The sequence below is a fragment of the Xenopus laevis genome, chromosome 7L (genome assembly GCF_017654675.1).
Source record: "Xenopus laevis strain J_2021 chromosome 7L, Xenopus_laevis_v10.1, whole genome shotgun sequence".
Taxonomy (NCBI): Eukaryota; Metazoa; Chordata; class Amphibia; order Anura; family Pipidae; genus Xenopus; species Xenopus laevis.
The window spans coordinates 100,900,868-100,924,775 of NC_054383.1; the positions used below are offsets into that span (position 1 = coordinate 100,900,868).

General features: G+C 39.1%; 1 long non-coding RNA gene across 1 annotated transcript; it reads right to left on the reverse strand.

Moving 5' to 3' along the window:
• Nucleotides 1-2,707: 2,707 nt before the first annotated feature.
• LOC121395576 lies at nt 2,708-18,271 on the reverse strand. The gene is made up of 5 exons (XR_005962565.1): nt 17,743-18,271; nt 14,917-15,038; nt 8,241-8,600; nt 6,226-6,364; nt 2,708-4,921 (listed from the first exon to the last, which is right to left on the reverse strand). It is a non-coding gene; the product is annotated as an uncharacterized LOC121395576 (long non-coding RNA).
• Nucleotides 18,272-23,908: the final 5,637 nt, after the last annotated feature.

Genomic DNA, 23,908 nt, shown 5'->3' on the forward strand with positions numbered 1-23,908 from the left:
CAATTATTAATTGTTTTTTTTTTTTTAAATTATTCAAAATATTTAAATATTTATTTATAAAAATTATTAATTTCTGTCTACTATGGAAACATTAGGGATGCACGAATCTAGGGTTCGGCCTTTTTCAGCAGGATTTGGATTCAGCCAAATCCTTCTGCCAGGCCGAACCGAATCTAAATTTGCATATGCAAATTAGGGAATGGGAAGGAAATCGTGTGACTTTTTGTCACAAAACAAGGAAGTAAAAATGTTTTCCCCTTCCCATCCCGAATTTGTAGATGCAAATTAGGATTCGGATCGGTATTCGGCCAAAGCTTTCTTGAAGGATTCGGGGGTTCGGCCGAATCCAAAATAATGGATTCGGTGCATCCCTAATTTAAAGTAGTTTGTCGAATTACGAATTGTACCTTGATCATTGTCACTAGTTGATCTAGTGCAAAGTGCTCAATTACAGCTGGGAGTTTCTGAAAGGGAAATAACACAAAAATGGTGCTTTATTATGAAATAATATTTGTATGTATTATAAAAATAAACAACATTTCAATTCCCTGACATTCATTTTTGCAGTATGAGACAGATCTGCTGTCGTGTGTCAAAAATACAGGAAGAGTCCCCGAAATTATGCCTCAGCCGACCGAGTGGTTTTATACTGGTCATGAAACTTTTGAGCTGTCTTTTAAAAGAAGGTGCCTTGGTGGTGATACATTGTTTATATAGGGAATCATCTACTCCCCTATTGTAAAAAGGGATATTTATAAGTCACCAAGGAGTTCAATGACCATATAACGGCACAGGGCTGAAGGCCGAGGTCTTCCTTTTGTGCTGGGTGCCATTGGCATGCTGTAGGTGACACAGGTGACAAAATGCAGGGTCACCTACATTCCAATAGGTACTGGGCTTTATATATTTATAAGCAGTTACACAAGACAGTAACTGCTTGGGAGTATTTTATGAATTCCTATCCCACATCAATTGAGTCTGAAGTCTGGCCTTGAATACATACTGAAATAGCACACTATATTTATTGTTTTAATTTTATCAAATGCACATTGACAAGATTTTTACCTTTTAATTCAGAGGCAAATTTTTCCAGTTGCTCTTGAACGGAGCACATATGGCTGATAGTTGACCATGGAAAAAAACGAATTTCCAAAAGCTCATCGAAAGTTCTCAGAATAGAGAAGTGAGAGGCTGCAGTGAATGGAGAATAGCCAGGAGCAAAGTGCAAAGGGAAAAGTCACTTTGATAAAAGCAATGGCACTCTAAGATAATTTAAAGGGGTGGTTCACCTTTAATGTAACTTTTATTATGTTATAGAACAGCCAATTTGAATTAACTTTTTAATTGGTTTTTATTATTTTTTTTACAGTTATTTGCCTTTTTCTTTAGACACTTGCAGCTTTCAAATGGGCGTCGCTGACCCCTTCTAAAAAGCAAAAGCTCTGTAAAGCTACAAATTTATTGTTATTGCTACTTTTTATTACTAATTCTTCAAGCCAGGCCTCTCCTATTCATATTCTAGCCTCCTATTCAAATCAATGCATGGTTGCCAGGGTAATTTGAACCCTAGTTACCAGATTGCTTAAAATGCAAATTGAAGAGCTGTTGAATAAAAAGCTAAATAACTCAAAAACCACAAATAATAAAAAATTTAAACATATGGCAAATTGTCTCAGAATATCACAACCCCTTTAATTACATTCTCCTTTTTGTGTTTTTCCTTTTCAAATATCTAAAATGAATCTACCCGTGAAGTTTTTTGTGTTACCTATATGCTGTTAGAGATATTTTACGTATAGTTACTGTACCAGAAGCTGTGCCAGGAGGAGCCCGCAGAGCCCTGTACTTACCGCTTGCCTCAGAGCAGGCAGTAGGCTGCTCCTCCTCGCGCTTCTTAATTTTCACGTCTGAATGACACACAAGTTAGGAGGTGAGTGTAAGCCTACATGCCACCCCTGCCCTTCCATCTTATATAAAGTGCTGCCCAATGCAGGCAACCCTATATCGAAGGGGAAAGCCATCGGTTTCTGGACTTGGAAATGCAAAACGCAGTGAGCATAGTCCAAAACCGAGGCTTATCACTTCGAAACAAGCAGACTTTTGAATCTGCTCTGAATACAGCAGACCTATCAGTTAAAGGAGAAGGAAAGGTAAAAACTAAGTAAGCTTTATCAGAAAGGTCTATATAAATACACTAGCAAACTCAAAGTAATGCTGCTCTGAGTCCTCTGTCAAAAGAAACACTGCATTTCTTTCCTTATATCGTATTTACATGGACTTCTGTATCAGACTTCCTGTTTTCAACTTAAACCTCCAGGGCTTGAGCATGCTCAGTTTGCTCCTCTCCCCCTCCCTCCCTGCTGTAATCTGAACTCAGAGCAAGCAGGGAGAGACTCAGGCAGGAAGTGATGTCACACCAAGCTAATTTGGCAGCTGCTACCCTAGAGAACAGAGTGTCTAGAGCTGTTTACTCAGGTATGGAAAATCATTCTAAAGAATAAAAATGGTGTTCTAGCTTGCACTGTTGTGGCTAATCTATTGGTAATAAACTGCCTTTGTAGCTTTCCTTCTCCTTTAATCCATGTGGCTATGCGGTACTGCGCGCACACAAACACACACACACACACACTCCTGAATGAATGTTTTAAAGTCGGTTACATTCAGAATTTGATTATGAGCCAAGTATCAAAATAACGTAAGAAACATGTACAGAACAATCAATATTTATTTTGGTCATAAAGCGTGTTGTCAACATAAATTACATGTGCCCTTTGGGCCTCTACAAGAAATGAAATGTACCAGAAATGCAGGACAAGCCCAAATCACTAGTACAGTCTTTAACAAAAAACACCCTTATATACCAATTACAAGTTACCTGACGTTATTTGTCAATACACAGGACGGATCCTTAACAGATTTTGTGCATATTTATAATTCTGATCAGCAAATAAACTCAACATTAAAGATTTGTTATAAATCTTTCTAATCGCTTCCCTTATATTCCAGTGTATCTCAAGACTGGGAAAGGAGTCCCCCATTCTGTTTGCATTAATCAGAATATTCTAATTGTGTAAGTAGATAATAGAATAGTTTATATTATTACAGAAAGCAAAACTGGAGGCCTAAGTTGAAAAGGACCTGTATATAAACTGGTTTATGAACCAAGCATGTAAATAAATGTGTGTAAAATATCCCATTAAAAAGAAAAATGGAAATATGAATGGAATATGAATGTCATTTCATTAGGTAAGGACCCTACCTATTGTGCCCTACCTGTTTCCAAACGACAGAGGAGTACAGCAGGGGTTGTTGGCTCCATCTTGCATCACTCAATCTTCTCTTCAAATAATTGCCTACACCCTTAACCCCTGCTGTGCTACTCTGCTATTTGGGAACAGGTAGAGCAAACAGGACTGTACTGGAGACAGCAGTGACGTTTGGGAGGGGTCTTAACTTAAAGGTGAATTATCTTTAAATCATATTTTAGTATTGTATAGAATGGCGAATTCTAAGCAACATTTGAATTGGCCTTCATTTTTTCTGGGTTATTTTTCTGTATTTTTTTGATTATGGCCTCTTCCTCTAACTCTTTACAATTTTCAAATGGGGGTCACTGACCCCATCTAAAAATCAAATGCTCTGTAAGGCTACACATTTATTGTCATTGCTACTTTTATTACTCATCTTTCTATGCAGGCCTTCTCCAATTCATACTGCAGTCTCATGTTCAAATCAATGAATGGTTGTTAGGGTAATTGAGACAATAGCAACCAGATTGCTGAAACAGAAAAGTAGAGAACTGCTGAATAAAAAGCTAAATAACTTAAAAATTATAAACATAATAAAAAAAAAGTAAACCAAGAGTAAATTGTATCAGAATATCATCATACTAAAAGTAAATTTAAAGGTGAACAACCCCTTTAAGTAATTGATTTTTGTCAGGGCCAGTGACATACAAATGATTTTCAGGCACTTTCAAACTATTACAAATTAACACATTAATTTCTGGCGTTATAATATTTGACATTTTAGATATTAAGAACTGTCTTGAGTTCCTGGATTTTGTCATTGCCATTTTTTTTAGAAGTGTACGATTTCTTTTAGAAATGCTGAAGTTTTGGGAAATTCAAATTTTATCTCTTATTCCTTGCTTAACAGTTTGTATATCTTTGGTTATGATACAAGTAAGAATAATTGCACTTATATTTTCTGGTGTTTTATAAACATACTCAGAAGAAAAGAGATTCTATACAAACATTGTCCATGCAGCTGCTACGTTACTTGTGAGTCCAGGGGAACGTGAGAGTTCATGTTTGATGCACTAATAAACCGTTTAGATGTAACCTCATTTGGCACCAGTGTTTCTACAGTGCTGTCTTAAAATTTAATTTTACATCTATGCCTTACCGTGTTATTTGGTGTCAGTTCAGAATAAAGCTTTTTAAAATTCAAATTATTTAATAAAAACAATTTACACAAGCAATCGAAGGAGAGAAAAAAAGCTGCACTAAGATATGTTTAGGATCTACCGCATATAAACCACTTGTAGAAGATCTAGATGTATCCTATTAAATGTAAATTACTATACATCAAAATACCACAAATCCATTCCCAGCTCCAGAAACTTTTTTTTGATTTGTACAACTCACATTTACAGCTAAATACCTTGTGGAAACAAACCATTGCAAGTTGTCAGGTTTAGCTAGGGAGTGTGTTGGGTCCAAGGAGGGGGGGAAAAATTAGGCTTAAACAGCCTACTTCATTTTGAGTTTAATATAAAATATTACGTTAATAAAGACTCTAATGAATCAACATTGTTCTTCGTGTCTTATTACATGACTCTGAAGTTTAGGATTGGGACAAATATTTATACTTCTGGATTCCCCCGGACACACACATTCAAGCTTGGCTCTGCAGAATCCTAGAACAGAAAAAGAAAATGATCATTTTAATTGCCTTAATATGTTTGATGTATGGTTTAACACAATTACACAAGCACTTTCACACCAATTAAGTTAACCAGGCACTAGATGATTTGCTTTGATTGGTTAGGTTGCCAAACAAGTGGGGGTTTGTTTTGGATCAACCTAATTTGGCCTACTACTTGGGAGGCCAAATCAGTCAAACATCTTACCTCTGGGCCAACAGTCAGATCACAATAAGGGTCCTGGGCAGACCGGTTATGGCTCATACATAGGCCAATAAGCTACCAACTCAATCTGTAGTGGCCAGGTCTGCAGCCAATGGCCAGCTTGATTTCATGTCTGGTGAATACATCTGGTACATACAAAGTACAGTAATGCTGCCTTTCTTGCTACAGGCCAGCAAATCCAGACTGGGATTCAGAACAGGCCCTGGCATTCAGGGGTGTAACTATAGAGGAAGCAGACCCTGTGGCTGCAGGGGCACCCAGGAGGTATAGGGGCCCCATGAGGCCCTAATTCATATACAATTTCAATAAATATTGGAGAAACAAGTCAATCTCTAAACATTTTGGGGGCCTGAAAAATAATTTGCTGTGGGGCCCAGTAATATCTAGTTAAGCCACTGCTGGCATTCCCAGTACAGAGAAGCTCATTCAGCTTTCCACCTGCCCAATAAACAATGGCTGTCTCCAGCATCTTACAGCAGCCTGCCAGAACTCACAGATTGGAAGTCTGGCCCTGCAGTCCAGTATATACATCAATTAAATCTCAGCTCAAGCCTCAAGGTAGGTGAACAAGAATAGCCCACCTGCTTCCCCTGTCCTGCTCAAATTAATATATGCAAATCCAAAAAAAAAAAAATATATATAAAAAAAAGGGCACTTCATGTATTCATTTTTACATTTTTAAGGAGTGTTTTTTTGGATTCATTTATAGCAAGTATGGAGGCTTTCAAGTAGCCCCCTGCAGCAAGGACCCCCCCTCCTTTTGAACTTAGTGCTTTGTGTGTCATCCTAACACATGTGTACTGCAAATTAATAGTGTATATGTATCAGGAGCACAGTGTTTTTCACATCTTTGTTTGTGACCTATAAATAAAAATGTGTGGCCCAATGCACCACTGTGATCACGTCAAATGCTCTGGACTCCTGCAGTCACTTTCCACTCATTTCAGGTGTGTTTCAGGTTGATCCCAACCAACACACCAGTGGCAGCTATAGGAAACACCTTTCCCATTTACATGAATAAGAAGTGCCTGCAGTGCCAGTTGCCCAACAAAAATATGAAACAAAACCCATACCTTATTTAAATATTTCCTTCATTAACCAAGCCGTCAGCATAGTCATCATCATCATCATCTTCCTCCTCTTCCTTTGCTCTAAAATGCAGGTTTCTGAACTCTCTTCTGCGCATCGAAGCACAACAAGGCACAGCAGGTCCTAACAGAAACCACAAACATTTTAATCATATGAATGTGCATGAAATGTGAAAATAAATAGTGACTACTGGGAAAAATAATTTAAAAAAATATATAATAATAGATTATTGCATTTAAATGGATAAGGAATCCAAAGTAGCCCTTGGCATCTGTACGAATTTTAAAACTTCACAGGACACGGCAAAAATGGATCCAGTCATGCAGCGTTCTTTCAAGTCCATTTTGGCCAGGCTCATCTTGTAGCTTTTTTTATTGGCTCTGTGCCAACCCCAACCTCACTTGCCATCATAGAACACAATTTACAGAAGCCGCTAGGACTGCATGCTACTTTTAGTATGATATCGAGAGTGATATTCTGAGACAATTTGGTTTTGATTTTTTATTATTTGTGGTTTTTGAGTTATTTTGCTTTTTATTCAGCAGCTTTCCAGTTTTCTCTTTCATCAATCTGGTTGCTAGGGTTATGCTAGGGTCCAAATAACCTTAGCAACAATGCATTAATTTGAATAAGAGACTGGAATATGAACAGGAGAGGCCTGAATAGATAGAATAATAAAAAAAATCCATATACCCTGTTCTTCTATGAGGGGGCTGCTATATTTGTGCAGTAGGAGTCCGTTAGCATTAGAAACTGACAGGTTAAGTGACAGTCAGGTTGCCAAAACAGTCAGGTTTAGAAACTTCAAGTGACAATTAAGCAGAACTATCAGCAAAAAATGATCAACATGACCTATAGGTAACTTTTAATGTAGAACATTTGTCAGTATCACTTTAAGTATTCAAGCCAGTTGGAGTGGACAACTTTGCACGTGCACCTGCTACTTGAGAGTTCTAAAGGTCTGGGTGAGTTCCGACCAATTGTCCTACACTCCACTATCCCTTTGCAATTCCAGCATTTCTATTATGTGCTTCTCTTACATCATTTTTCATCCCAGATATCCTTTCTTTCATGCATTTTTACATTTTCCCCCCATATTTCTATACCTCTTACCTCTTCCTGTGGTTCACCTTGTGGTTCTCTAAATCTCCAGCTTCTGCAGCCTCCTTTTGTTTTAATCATTTTGCTTTTCTTCCCATTTATACATTCTGCTACTCACCATAGTCTCACTTCTGTCCCTATATACTTCTTATTACTATCTTCTGGTTTCTTTTTGCAGTGGCACTGATTATCTTGTTGTTCACCTTGAAGTTAACTTTTAGTATGCTATAGGATGGACAATTGGACAACACAATTTGTCTTTATTATTTATTTCTTATAGTTTTTTAATTATTTGCCTTTTTCTTCTGACTCTTTCCAGCTTTCAAATGGGGGGGGCATTGACCCCATCCCATCCAAAACAAATGTTCCATAAGGCTACACATTTATTGCTATTGCTACTTTGTATTCCTCATCTTTCTGTTCAGACCTCTATTCATATTCCAGTCTCTTATTCAAATCAATGCATGGTTGCTAGGGTAATTTGGACCATAGCAACCAGATTGCTGAAATTGCAAACAGGAGAGCTGCTAAATAACTCCAAAGAAACCCACAAATAATAAAACATGAAAACCAATTGCAAATTGACTCAGAATATCACTCTCTACATCATGCTAAAAGTTAACTCAAAAGTGAACGACCCCTTTAAAGCATCAGCACTATGCCATACTTGCAGGTGAGCTTCTTTCTGGATAAGATGTGCAAGTGCATATTAAGTGTGTCAGTCTGTGTGTTTATGTAGAACTGCACACGTACGACCCAGTCAATTTGCTTGGTGGTTCATAGGACATTTGGTAATGCTCAACCTCCACAGATAACTACATAAATGTGCTGATGCAATATTAATATATATTAGGATGGATGATAAAATTATGTTTGATAGACATCAAGGAAAACTCACCTGCATTAGATCTGCATTTTCAAAAAAGAGCCCCAGAGGCATCGGTTGATTGCTGTCTTCATCTACAAATGGACTGCCATTCAGATAAACCTCTCTTACTTTAGAGGGCTCAGAGGATGTTTTGTGACTAAACCCTACTCCATCCTCACGGTCATCTGTTAAGCCATTACGTGAAACCTCATTCAAATCAGAAAAGGGGGATGCAGAAGGACATGTATTAACGTTTCCAGCATTGCTTTCATTAGACGCTATGTTGTCGGTTTTGCTTATGAATTCCTGTTCATCAGATTCCATCAGACCCTTTTCATCATTTTCCAACTTCTTTGGAGACTTTTTGTCTGTGTTTTTGCTAGAAACTGCCTGCAAAGAAAAAGGGTGGAAATTTAGAGTTAGTCATATGCATATGTGTATGTACATACACACACACAGTTAAAGAGAATAGAGGTCATTTACACAGGTGCAAAATTGTATACATTTACATGTTATTCACAAAGTTACTTGCACTAATACATGTTTCGGTTCAACCTGCAATCAAGTGCATGCAAATCTAACATACCAGGTAATTAATTAAACATAATCTGTTTGTAATACCACTCCATTTGATAACTGCCCTGCAACCAATATTCACAATTACATCTGGCCTTTTCTGCTGTAAGGATCAGATGATATTCATTTTTATAGAACCAACTTTAGTGAATGGAGGAAATAATTAATCAGGTTCAAACCTGAGGCAAGACCAGGAGGTTAAGAACTTTGCAATCCCCACAGCACCCAGTGTATCCATTGTTATTCTACTACAGCTATAGGGTGACATGAGCATCACTGTAATGAATAATTCATCAGAATTTGAGCATAGATGTCTAAGAGGTACTTTTATATCAGTGTGTAAAATAGAACACAAAATAAAAACACTAGCGCTGAAAATGATGCCATTTCATTGTACCTCTCAACACACCTGTCATAACAGGACAAATTCCAGGGGGAAAAGAATGTATGGTATAGGTATGGGACCTATTATCCAGAATACTAAGGATATGGGGTTTTCTGGATAACAGATCTTTCCGTAATTTGGAACTTTATACCTTAAGTCTACTATAAAATCATGTAAACATTGAATAAACCCAATAGGTTGATTTTGCTTCCAATAAGGATCTTCGTTTGGATCAAGTACAAGGTACTGTATTATTATTACAGAGAAAAAGGAAATCATTTTTAAAAACTTGGATTATTTGGATAAAATGGAGTCTATGGGAGACAGCCTTTTTTCGTAATTAGGAGCATTCTGGATAATGGGTTTTGTGATAACGAATCCTATACCGCTACTAAAAGCAGTGTAAAAGATTATATGAAAAGCTGCACTGCTAAGCTTTTTTTTTCGTCTGCAAAATAATAACTTGTTTCACATTAGAATTCTATCCTCTGCTATACATTCATGTAACTCATTACATAGATTGATAAATACATGTGATTTTACACTGAGTATGATGGCATTAAAGTGGTGATGGCTGATGTTTTTTCACCTTTATACATATGCCCCAAAGTGTTCACATTTATGTATCAACATTCATTAGGGGAGGGTGAAAGGAAGGAAAATAGGTGTTTCTGAGTTTCAATATTTTTTGAGGAGAAGCTGGAGAACTGTCCCCTGTGAAGTATTTTTCTCCAGAATTACGTGCAACGTTTCGGGGTGACCCCCTTTATCAAGCATACATACTGACCATAGTGCAAACAATATAAAGAGTGGACTTTTTCACAGAATTTTTGCTGTTTTAAACAACATGTTTTTATGTAATATTGTGTGATGTTTTTTAAAGTTTTTTTTAAAAAACAACTTTGTCACATGCTATAAGGTCGAGAGCTTTGCCTTTCAAACTGAATGTTGGTAATTGTGTATGCTAATTAATTTAATTGGTCACTCTTTATATTGTTTGCACTATGGTCAGTATGTATGCTTGAAGGGGGGTCACCCCGAAACGTTGCACGTCTGCACAAGAAATAAAAGCAAGAGAAAACCCTGCATTTCACTTGCCTTGAGTGCCAGAGTTTTTCTTATTCTACTATATTGGGGGTTGCCGTACCTCTACCCTGTGCACCAGGCGTTCTCTGTGAAGATATTAGAGTGTGCTCTGCTTCACCTTGTTCCTCATAAACATTTATCACATTGCTGCATGGAAGATCTGTTTATTGATAAGCAATGAAAACAAGAGATAAGGAGAACTCAACCCCCCTTTAGCCAAAAGTCCCCACTGGCCCCCGTTCGCTGGCCCCCCTCCCTGCCTGCCCCTTACACAGTCTTACCCGAATTGTGTCCCCTCTAGAAATACTGACAGCACATACAGAGTCAGAGCAGCGGAGCTCACGGGCAACATCTTTGGCTCTTCTGCACTATTCATAATGTCAGTGCCATAGTGGCGCATGCGCAAATGGAGCAATCTTCCGGTTCTCGACAACTGTGCATGCGCCGACAGTAACGGAAATTGCTGAAGGGAAGAAACCCGAAGACTCTGCATGTGCGGTCAGTATTTCTAGAGGGGACACAATTCGGGGGTAAGACTGTGCAGAGGGTAGGCAGGGAGGGGGGCCAGTGGGGACTTTTGGCTAAAGGGGGGTTTAGTTCTCCTTTAAAGATGGAATGAGGCGAACACCAGAGGAAGCATTTTCTACAGTGGCAGAAAAACAATGATAATACTTAATGCAATTCCTGTCACTCTTAGCTTGGATATGAATGGCATCTGTCACTGTGCACATGGGTGGATTTCAACTTAAAGGGGTTGTTCACCTTTGAGTTAACTTTTAGTATGATGTAGAGAGTGATATTCAGAGACAATTTGCAATTGGTTTTCATTTTTTATTATTTGTAGTTTTTGAGTTATTTAGCTTTTTTACTTAGCAGCTCTTCATTCTCCATCATTCTCATTCTTATAAATAATCTGGTAACTAGGATCCAAATTTCTGTAGCAACCATGCATTTATTTGAATAAGAAACGGGAATGTTAATAGGAGAGGACCCAGTGCCGGGCCACGCTGGGCAGACGCCCTAGGCAGGCTCGGCACCTGTGTAGTGTGCGCGCGCATGTGCGAATCTACGCTCGCGTGCGCACAAAGCGCGAAAAAGGCATAGAGTCGGGCAAGTAAGGGAAACGGACTTAGTCAACAGAGGAGGTACGTGCCTGGCGCCCTCCCAGCTTTGCGCTCTAGGCACGTGCCTACTCTACCTACCCCTAGTTCCAGACCTGAGGGGACCTTACTAGAAAATATGAGAAATTTGCTTTATAGATGGGGTCAGCGGCGCCCATTTGAAAGCTGGAAAGAGAAGGAGAAAAAGGCAAATAATTATGAAAGTATAAAAAATAAAGAATGAAACCCAATGGAAAAGTTGCTTAGAATTGGTCATTCTATTACATACTAAAAGTTTACTAAAAGGTGAACCACCCCTTTAAGCTAACTTTTAGCAAGTTATAGAATGGCAAATTCTAGGCATCTTTTATCTCTTTTATTATTTGCCTTCTTCTTCTGACTCTATTTAGTTTTCAAATGGGGGTCACTGACCCCATCAAAAAAAACAAATGCCCTGTAAGGCTACAAATGTATTGTTATTGCTACTTTTTATTACTCCTCTTTCTATTGAGGCCTCTTCTATTCCAGTCTCTTATTCAAATCAGTGCATGGTTGCTAGGGTAATTTGGACCCTAACAACCAGATGGCAAAAATTGCAAAATAAAAAGCTAAATAACTCAAAAACCACCAATAATAAAAAATGAAAACCAATTGCAAATTGTCTCAGAATATCTCTCTCTCTCTCTCTACATCATACTAAAAGTTAATTTAAAGGCGAAGAACCCCTTTAAAACATACTGCGATTGGATTATCAACCCTTCCAGTACCAATAGTCAGGGCACATTAAATGTTACAAAACACAAGAGTAGGCAAAGCAAGCAGAAAAAGGAGGAGCCCTGTATGGAACAATAGCAGACAGTATGAACCTGGCCATGTCAATGTTACTCGCCAGAGCCCTCATTATGCAGATGGTTGGCACAAGTGCAGGCAGCAAGGACAGTGCTGGACAAATGCAGGTCCTTACTAGGCACCCTTAGTCACATGGTCTGCTGTACTCTTATTAAACCACAGTTTCCCATTATGCTTTACTAAAGGGGTCGTTCACCTTTAAATTTATTTTCAGTATGGTATAGAATGGCTAATTCTAAGCAACTTTTTAATTGGTCTTCACAGTTTATTTTTTTTTTATAGTTTTTGAATTATTTGCCTTTTTCTTCTGTCTCTTTCCAGTTTTCAAATGGGGTAACTGATGTTATCTAAAAAGAAATGTTCTCAATTCAGGCCCTCTCCTTTTCATATGCCTGTCTCCTATTCAAATCAATGCATGGTTGCTAGGGTTATTTGGACCCTAGCAACCAGTTTGCTGAAATTACAATGTGGAAGCTGCCGAACAAAAAGCTAAATGACTGAAAAACAACAACTAATAGAAAATGAAAACCAATTGCAAATTGTCTCAGAATATCAATCTCTACATCATACCATGAGTTAACTTAAAGGTCAACAACCCCTTTAATGCGATTTACAGAATCACATTAATATCTGCTCGATAAGATAGGTGCCTGCTGTGACAGAGTAAAGAGAGAACCAATACCCCCATGAGCACCATCAGCTGCCAATCCAACTATTCAAGTCACAGCTATATAGTTAAAGGACAAGTCAACCCAAAATAAATATTTGCCTAATAAAAGAAAACATGATTCTAAGCAACTTTCCGATTGTCTTGTCTTACATTGTATCAACAGTCTGAGCCATCAGGGCAGAGAATAGAAAGGGACAAACACTGCTTTCAGTAGCAATACATATACAAAGAACTTAAAAACCATAGAAAAAATGTCAAGAATGTATATTGCAAAGTTGCTTAGAATTATGTTTTCTTTTAGTATGCAAAATAATTGTTTTGGTTGACATTCCCTTTAAATCTCCTTGGGTGATGTGGCTAACCACAGATTTTACTTGCAGTTAGTCCTCTTGAAATATATATAGATACATATGGCCTTGAAGCAGCTATATGAAGGGCATAACCATTTATTAGAAGAAATAGGAGACATCTAGACAGATCTGATCATGTGTATTTGGGGGGGGGGGTGCAAGGTCATCCAGTTAACCAATGGAATCATCTCACAACAGAATTAATACATTTTGATGACACTCTGTATCAGATGAGGTTAATCCATACGTAATTCTGTTTTCAGATTGATGCTGCCTAAGCAACTATAAGTAGATTTTCAATGTACCCTAGTACAATGGGATGTTTGCCTCAGTTTCAGCCACACTGTACAATATGGTACAGATATATGTGTGTGAGCAAAAGTCAGGGCTATAATCATTTATAAATTTGCATTCATTTGAACTGATTGCAACTAAACTATGAATGGCGCTGCAAGGAATGTTTTTCCAGATACTTATACAGAATAAGCAAGTAAAACAAGGTGCTGAAGAGCACTTACAGATATGCTAAGGGTAGAGGGAAATAAGTGTTTTTCTGGAAGCTAAAAATTAGGGATGCACTGAATCTACTACTTTGGGATTCGGCCAAACCCCCTGAATCCTTTGTGATAGATTCGGCTGAATACAGAACCAAATCCTAATTTGCATATAAAAATCAGGATCGGCGAGTTCACTTAAAAATGTTTTTACTTCCTTGTTTTGTGACGAAAAGTCACATGATTTTAAAGGAAACATATTATGTAAAAAAACAAGAATGTACCAGTGTATTAAACTCTTTTAGATATAGAAGGAATGTTCTTTAAAAAGTTGTGTTTTTGGTTACTTTATTGAAAAATTCTGCAATAACCCTCCTAGTCCTGCCCATCTGTTCTACTTCCTGCTGCCTCCTTTCCCAGGCTGTGCAGGGGAGCTTGTGGCACTCTGTACACTGCACTGTAGGATAGGAACCAATCAGCAGCTAGGCTGACCTGATAGGGAACTGAAGCATGCCTTTGCTTGTGTGACTGCAGGGCTGTGATTGGTTATCCCACTCCTACTTTTACTGTGCCTCTGGCAGGGACCTTTAGGACACAGACACACCCACCCTTTATTTGAAAAAGGAGAACATCTATGGGGATTTCAAATAAAGGGGCTAATTTTGAAGACAATATTAATTTACAACTAAAAGTAAAACCAGCCCCATATATAGGGATGCACCAAAGTCCCTATTGTGAAAGAATCGGCCGAATACCGAACCGAACCCTAATTTGCATATGCAAATTAAGGGTGGAAAGAATTTACTTCCTTGTTTTGTGACAAAAAGTCACGTGATTTCCCTCCCCACTCCTAATTTGCAGCAAATTAAGGTCCGGATTCAGTTCGGCCGGGCAGAAGGATTCAGCAGAATCCGAATCCTGCTGAAAAAGGCAAATCCTGGACGAATCCCGAACCGAATCCTGGATTCGGTGCATCCTTACCCATATAGTATACATTATTGCCTACAAAATTAGAGGGGTTTCATATATCGCATGTCTCCTTTAAGGATTTGGTTCATCCAGGCACGAGGATTTGGGCGAATCCTGGTGAAAAAGGAAATATCCGGGCCGAAAACCGAACCAAATCCTGGATTCAGCGCATCCCTACTAAAAATAGGATACAGAAAAGAGTTACTGCAAAAACGACATGACTGTACCTTGGAGATCTCCAGCCACTGACAGTGGGAGCATGGACCATCAACTCTTTGGCACTAAATCCATCTTCATGCCCAGATGAACTTACAACAACAAATCCAAGCTTGTGGGGCATTATGCAGGTCTATAGGTAAAACAATCACATGTCACTCAAAGCACAGCATTTAAACCATCTCAGCTAAAGCTTGAAAACAGATAAATCTAGAAATGTACTATATGCCTATGGTTTACTGTGTTACCTCAGTAGAGCAGTAGCCATATAATGGGCTCATTAATATCACTGCCCTCAAACATGACCTTAACGGCTCCATATCTTTTCTTATCTTAAGCGGCTTTCACTGGTCAGCAAAAAACAGAGGGTACTGTACCACTAGTCTATCATAATCTTTGTTGGGGTATTAGACCTAAATCTCTTCTGTTTTATTGCAGTTTGGCGATACAACTTTATTAGTTTAGAAGGTTGTCCCAAAATGTCTAAAATTGCCTGCCATTCCCATCATATAAGCACCTGTCATGCTAGTGCTTAAAGGCAGAGGTGGGTAAATGCAGTAGCAGTGCCAGATATAGAAACGAATGTACTTTATACTGATGCGCCAAACCAGATATGTATTAAAATGTGCAATGGAGATGGTACACTGGTATTTACCACTTACTACAGGGCCGCTGTCTGTGTATAAATGAAAATGTAACCGACGAATCAAAGCAAATGAAATTGTCCTATGGATTAAACTACTTAAGTCACTAGGAGTTAAACTATTAGCTATATTGTAGGGCTGCTGAAAGATGACAGGCATAGACAGTCACTACTTCAAGGAGAAGTAAAGTCATTTTACCTTGGGGGTGCAACAAGTTAGGCATCGACCAAGTGGTTATATTTGCTTACCTGACACCCCGAGCCGGTGCTCCTATCAGCAGAAAACTGTACTGATCCTATTTTATTAGGGGTGACATCACTAAACACTAGGGATGCACCGAATCCACTTTTTGGGATTCGGCCGAATCCCTGAATCCTTCATGAAAGATTCGGCCGAATACTGAACCGAATCTGCATATTCAAATTAGGGGAGGGTAAGGAAAAGGTGGGGGAAATGTTTTTTTACTTCCTTGTTTTGTGACAAAAATTCACGTGATTTCCCTTCCCACATCTAATTTACATATGCAAATTAGGATTTGGTTGGGCCATGCACAAGGATTTCGACCGAATCCGAATCCTGCTTAAAAAGGCCCAATCCTGACCAAATCCGGATTCGGTGCATCCCTACTAAACACAATTAGGGTACTGGAAGTCACAGAATAATTCCACCACTTTACAAAAGTATGAGGCTGAAGGCAGAATTATTTCTTAATAAACAAGTTATGGAGAGTCACTTGATGCAAATGACTTCACTAAGCATGACTGATGACATCCAGGGTCGGACTGGGGGGCCCTGGGGCCACCGGGACCTCTGTCCAGGGCCCCCTCTGGCCCCCCTACTGTGAGGTGCCGATCGGGCCACACGCATGAATGCGCACACAGCGCGCATGCGCGAACAGCAGGCACATGCGCTGCGCCGAAAGAAAACTTTTTTTTTTTTTTAGAATTCCTATATCAGAAGAGGGGTCTGGCCCGGCAGGGCCCATGAGGGTCGGGGCCCACGGGTTTTTTCCCGGTTTCCCGCCGGGGCCAGTCCGACACTGATGACATCACACAGCTCACTTTATAAAGTCAAAGTTTACAGGACATTGATGGCTTACGAGTATTGTATATATATATTAGGGATGCACCGAATCCAGGATGCGGTTTGTCATTCAGCCTTTTTCAGCAGGATTTGGATTCCCCAAAATCCTTGGGCCTAGCCGAACCAAATTTGCATATGTAAATTAGGGGCGGGTAGGGATATCACGTGACTTTTCATTTCCAAGGAAAAAAAAACTTAGTTTGTGACGAATCCCAAATAGTGGATTTGGTGCATTCCTAATATATATATATATATATATTATATATATATATATATATATATATATATATATATATATATATAGGCAGGGGTATTCAGGTTTTATCAAAATGAAGACGTTTCTCCAATCTTAACATTGTCACGTACAAATAAAGACAATGAAGATTTTAAAGGGGAACTATCGCGAAAATGAATATAAATTAATTATTAATATAAGCTTCATCGTACTGAAACTTGGTAAATACAATCAATTAAAAATTCTATATCGTTTCTGAAATAAAGTTTATCCTCACTATCCCTCTCTCAGCATCTGTTTCTCTTCATTCTCTCTTCATGCAGCAGTTGGGTGTCAGATAATCACTGACAGTTACATCCAATAGATCTTATAGGGGGGTTCCCTTTGTGATCAGATGTGTTAGAATTGATTCAAATCACTAATTCCACTTCAAACAAATAGTGTGAGCTGTAACACATGTTCTAGACAAAAGGAGCCTCCTATAAGAGATGTTGGATTGAGATGTCCTTCACACTCACACTCACAACTCCTGCATGAAGAAACAATGAAGAGGCAGATGCTGAGAGGAGGAGACTGAAAAGGAATTCGAATATTTCAGAAATGGTTTAGAATTTTTAATTGATATTAAAAAAACATGTTATTTGTGTGATGATGAAGCTTCTATGAAATGTTCATGTACCGCTAGTTCCCCTATCAATGGCCTGTGTGGAAGTGGAGGAGCCCAGTGTTCCGGCAAAGGGAACTGTTCGCTATGTATTAAGGCATGAAAAGTGATGGGCAGCAGCAGCAGCAGCAGGTAACGCCCCACAGCCCCATGGAACCTGCTGGAACCGACATAAAGGCAACTGTGCGCGCCCTCAGCCCAAATCACTTACCCGGACTCTAAAGCCCTTGACGCTACGAGACAGGAAGCGGCGAATGCCGGGAACTCCTTCAGGTCACGCAATAATCCCCCCGGTTCAAGCAGAGTTATTCACAGCACAAAACAAACTTCACCGCTCCTAAGGCCTGACGGACTTTCTGTCGCAAGGCCTGAGTTTTAATCGCTGCACAAAATATCAGCGGCCGAGTCCCAGAGGCGATACACAGAACCGGCCCCCGTTCCACCGCTCCTTCTCTCCCATCTCCATAACCACCGCTTGACAACAACCCAAGTACTGCGCAAGCGCAAAATGACTTGAAGCAAAGCATTCTGGGAGATGGAGTTCGGCTGCGAACCGGAGCGCTTGGTTATGCGGCAGAGCGCAGGGAAGGAGTGAGCATGCGTGTCAGGAGATAAGAATGGTATAGTAGCTGTACCTCCGCCGAGAAAAAAGATCCGGTGTTACAAACCAGGACATTACACATCGAGCAGAAGTACGGGATTGCCTGCAAGAACCTGGCGGAACTGAAGCAGAAGGCATGCAGGAAACGTCACGTGTGTCTGTGTGTAGATAGAAGGGACTGGGATATGAGTTCAGCTGCCCGAACACTCGCTCTGAGGGTACAAGTAGCTTTGCCATTGTGCCATAATACCATAGCGGTTCGTTGATAAGGGACTACTTTTGCTGTGCTACTTATTCTGCTGCAGTTTAGCTGCTTAAAGGGAATCTTACCCCAAAACATTTTTATTGCGCAATGGAAGCAGCATTTATACATTTGTAACTGTATTTGCACTGGAAAGCAGAATGAGTTATTATTTCTTTTCTTTGGTTGTGACTGGTGAAACAATGTAGCACTCATCAGTTTCCTCCACGTTTGTTCATCAGCTGCTATTGTGCTACTTACATTCAGAACAAGCAATGTAGCCAATATAAACTGCTTTCAGTGACAATTGCATTTAGTTATAACTTTAAAAACCACTACAACACTGTAAATTTCTTTACCTTTATATTTACCTTTATATATAGATGTCATGAATTTTAGAGTTTTTTTTATACCTTAAATGGTTTCTTATCTAAAGGGATACTGTCATGGGAAAACATGTTTTTTCTCTCAAAACACATCAGTTTATAGTGCTGCTCCAGCAGAATTCTGCACTGAAATCCATTTTTCAAAAGGGCAAACAAATTTTGTTATATTCAATTTTGAAATCTGAGATGGGGCTAGGCATATTGTCAATTTCCCAGCTGCCCCCAGTCATGTGACTTGTGCTCTGATGAACTTCAGCCACTCGTTACTGCTGTACTGCAAGTTGGAGTGATATCACCCCCTCCCTTTCCCCCCAGCAGCCTAACAACAGAACAATGGGAAGGTAACCAGATAGCAGCTCCCTAAAACAAGATAACAGCTCCCACTGAGACTGCTCCAGTTACATTAAGTAGGAGAAATAACAGCCTGCCAGAAAGTAGTTCTATCCTAAAGTGCAGGCACATGTCACATGACTGGGGCAGCTGGGAAACTGACAATATATCTTACCCCATGTCTGATTTCAAAATTGAATATAAAAAAATCTGTTTGCTCTTTTGAGAAATGAATGTCAGTGCAGAATTCTGCTGAAGCAGCACTATTAACTGATGTGTTTTAGAAAAAACTTGTTTTTTCATGACAGTATCCCTTTAAGAACTTGAAAAATATGAATCAGCAAGGTCGGGGGTTGACGACCCAAAAACTCTAATTGATCGAGTTTTTGGCGGAAAAAACCTTGAACTTTCGGGCAATACCCTCTGAAAAAACTCGACATCATGAAAACTATTTAAAACTGATTTAAGGGACCTCTGTCATTCTAGCTATTTTTAGAGTAGGGTTATAATAAATCTCGAAAAATTTGTTTTTTTTTTTTTTTTAAAAAACGTGAAAAATTTGTTGTGTTTTTTCACCGGAACAATGGATTTTTGACCAAAAAATTAACCTTGAAAACATGAATTATTGTGGAAAAAAACAACTTGATCCTTCATGAATCTGCCCCTCAGTCATCTGGGAACCTTCATTGGAAAAAACCCCATAATATCCCCCCCCCTGTCAGACATATTTATTGGAAGAGAAGCAAAATCCACGTTGGTCATGTCATAACCACACCCACCTTTGTTACATGACGTTAAGGGGGTTATTTACTAAACTCCTGGGAGCAGGCACACGGATCGCTTTGTTTTCCGAAGTTGTCCGTAGTTTCCTCACGAGGAAACTTTGGGCGACTTCGGAAAACAAAGCGCTCCATGTGCCTGCCCCCAGGCAATTTACATTTTAGCTGGCGGAAGGCAGATCGAGGAGATTAGTCGCCACGAAGAAGAGATTTGTCGCCTGGCGACTAATCTCCCCGAATCTGCCTGTGTGGCCAGACCCTTAGACTTCACTCTACTAGATACTGCATAGGCTCCCTACTATTCCTCCTTTTCAACAATACTAAATACTTTCCTTTGATGCAGATGCCTGCACTTCTAAACATTCCATCAATCATTACAGTAATAGAGAAAGCCGAATTATTTCAGTACCTGGAACCTGGACCACATGCAAGTGTCACTTTGTATTGGTGCTTTGTACACAGCGTCTTCAGCCAAACTGTCCCATTACAGCTATAGATCCAAATATATACATCTCAATCCATAGTTTTGTTTTTCTTTATTTTTATACATAATTTTACACCTATGCAAAGCTCAGGGACCCCAACTCTCACCCATAAGTGTTCAGTTTTAACTCTCCGCTAACTTATGTTTTGTATTACACAAGGCAAACCATACACTTTTGGTGGCCCCCAGTTCCAAGCCTCCAACAGTGGGGTACTGGCAGGTCTTGTAGCTTACAACAAAGATTCCTGATTCCCCAGCCTCTCCAATTTCTAAGCTTGGTGTCCGGAAGAGAGGTCGGCACCTCTCCAATATGTATAAGAACAAAAGAATCACCAGACACTCGACAGCAGGTGAAGCGGGGCGAACCCCTGAGTGTTTAATTAAAGTCTTGTGATGTAATGTTTTGGGGGCGGACCCCTTCATCAGACATGCAAAGTAGCGTGCACACGCCTCAGAAATAGCCCTCATAATTAAGAACAATTACAACATGTTAACAATTCAGATTTCCTGATGCAAAGCACCGGCATATGCCAATGCATTTATGGATTCATTTGTGAACACTCATATTTTACAACAAGAAAGAAACATAACGTCAAAGTTTTTTTTACTTGTGACAGTACTAACATTGTGTACTGTATTAAATGCCCGTGTGGGTTGGCGGATATAGGGCAGACAGGCAGAAGTATAAAAATACATTTAAACGAACACAAATCAGTTATCCGCAACCATGTACCCCCCAAAGAGGAGGAAAGAACAGGGTCAGAGGAAAAAAAAGAAAAGAAACTAATCTGGCACGACATTTTCACCAACAGGGACATAGGGTTTGTCAATTGAGATGGCAAATCTTAGAAAAAGTAAATGGCAGCAACCAGAAGGAAATAAAAAAGAGACTATTACAAAAGGAGTGCTTCTGGATATGGCTGCTACAGGCAAAACAGCCACAAGGGTTAAACGAGGAGATTAACTTGAATTGTTACTTATAAATCTATTTGTATCTATTATGTTCCTGTACCTAATTTGTTGTAGTTACAATGTTTCATTTATCCCCTTCAGTGAACGAGACTAAGACCAGGGAAAGTTTTCACTCAGGGTGAAGTAGTTCCTTTTCCTTTATTATTAGTATTGTTGTTCTTAAACTTTGTACTCTTTTTGATATGTGTAAATGTTTTTAACTTTATTATCACTGGTTTTTAGGCAATATTGTATCTTGCATTAACATGTTGGATAAACTGATAATGGAAAAGAAGAAAACACTGGATACTTTCACATATATGCGGATCACAGGATGGTTTTATCCACCGTTTTTTATTCATAATGTCTTTTCACAATTTTTTTTATTCATAATGCTATCTTTTATCATATTATGTAATACACAAGTGGTTACTAGTAAATTATTGTTTTTGGCAAGCATGTTGTGCTTTGCATCAGGAAATCTGAATTGTTAACATGTTGTAATTGTTCTTAATTATGAGGGCTATTTATGAGGCGTGTGCACGCTACTTTGCATGTCTGACGAAGGGGTCCACCCCCAAAACGTTACATCACAAGACTTGAAATAAACACTCAGGGGTTCGCCCCGCTTCACCTGCTGTCGAGTGTCTGGTGATTCTTTTGTTCTTGTACTAGCAGGACTCCCATCCGGAGCCACATTCATGGAGAGTGGGCTAAGCTGCTGCAAAAAGTGGTGGGGTTTTGGCAGCAGTTGGTCGGCTGAGTTTGTTTGTATGGGGAGTGGAGCCAGGTGGGTGTAGATTGCCTAATCTAATAGGGATATTTATCAAATTTCTATCAAATCTATTAGCACCCTTTTAATAACTATGCCAGTGAATAATGAGCGGTTTCCTTTAGAGGAGGTGCTCTAATATCAGAAGATTAACATCCTGTACTTATTTGATATTTAGTATTTTTGTCTGGGATGCCTAGGTTGTAATGCCAGAAAATGCACATTCTGTACTTCCTTGATATTTAGTATTTTTGACTGGGATGTCGAGCTACAACTCACAAAGGAAAACTTTGCCCCCAAAATGAATATTTAAGCAAGAGATAGTTTATATCATATTAAGTGGCATATTAAAGAATCTTACCAAACTGGTATACAGTAGAACCCCCATTATATGTTTTTCAGGGGACCAGAAAAAAATTATATAAAATCCAGGAAAATGTAAAATCAGGGAAACGTATTATGCATAAATATAGGTGGGACCACAAAACAACAATGTAAAATGAGGGGAAACTTAAAATCAGGGGATGTAAAATGGGGGTTCTACTGTATATATTAAAGTAAATATTGCCCTTTTACATCTCGTACCTTGAACCCCCATTTTATGATGGTCTCTGTGCTGCCTCAGAGATCACCAGACAAGAAATACCGCAGCTCTAAGTGTAACAGAAAGAAGTGTGGGAAGCAAAAGACTGAACTCTGTTTTTTAATTGGCTCATGTGACCGAACATATATGGGTTGTTTGCTTTGTTTGTGTGCACCGTGAATCCTATGATCCCAGGGGGCGGCCCTTATTTTTTAAAATGGCAATTTTCTATTTATGGTTACCCAATAGCACATACTACTAAAAAAGTATATTATTATGAAAATGGTTTATTTACATGAAGCAGGTTTTTACATATGGGCTGTTTTATGCAATATCTTTTTATAGAGACCTACATTGTCTGGGGGGTATAGTTAGTTAAGTTAGAGTCTCCTAACAGGATAAAATCCAACCTAATGAAAACAACCTAATGAGAGTAATGGGCTCAGCCTGCCCCTTCTTATGGACTGACAACTTAAATGTTTGCTCACTTAAAAGTATCATGTCCAGATTACAGACATTTCTGATAACTCTCAAAGTGTTTTTATGCCCCCCCCCCCCCGGCATACCGATAAATCTGTAGTCCCTTTTATGGTGTCATCATTGTACAGTTGTAGTATGCAGTAATATGGACACTTAAACCTTATATTAGATTTTTTCCCCCTACTATGTGAAAAGTTGCACTGCACTGGTTTTGTGCAAGTGATTGGGACTGGGTTGTATAATCCACAGGGGAAGAGGAGGAGGCATATGGATTTAACACAACTTACATTTTTCACATATGAATGATGAGGGATATCCCTATAGTCAGCACCAACCATCTGTTTTTTTGGTGTGCTATCACCGTTAATGTGGATATGATCTTAAAAGTTCTTGTGGTAATGTGGGTGTGGTTTACAGTGGATGTGCTTTAAAAGGGGGAGTGGTCAACACTGACTTCCATTATCGACTCTTTACCACGTAGGCCAGAACAATTTCGGCCCTCGGTACCACAGAAGTTGGTCAGCACTGACCTGCAGCAATTAACCAAACCAGGCTCCCTGTATACTTCTGCACGGTCTAAAATACTGGATTTTCTCTCTCTATTTTCATGCACTGGGCCTGCTTATAGCTCATAGTGATCTGATTTGTAGTTATGGAGGAAATGTAACAGCTAATATAGTAATTCATGTAGCTAAAATAACTGGAAACAGTATATGCTATTCAATGTACAGTATCTAAACGACTCTTTGGCTAGATGAATACATTTTTGG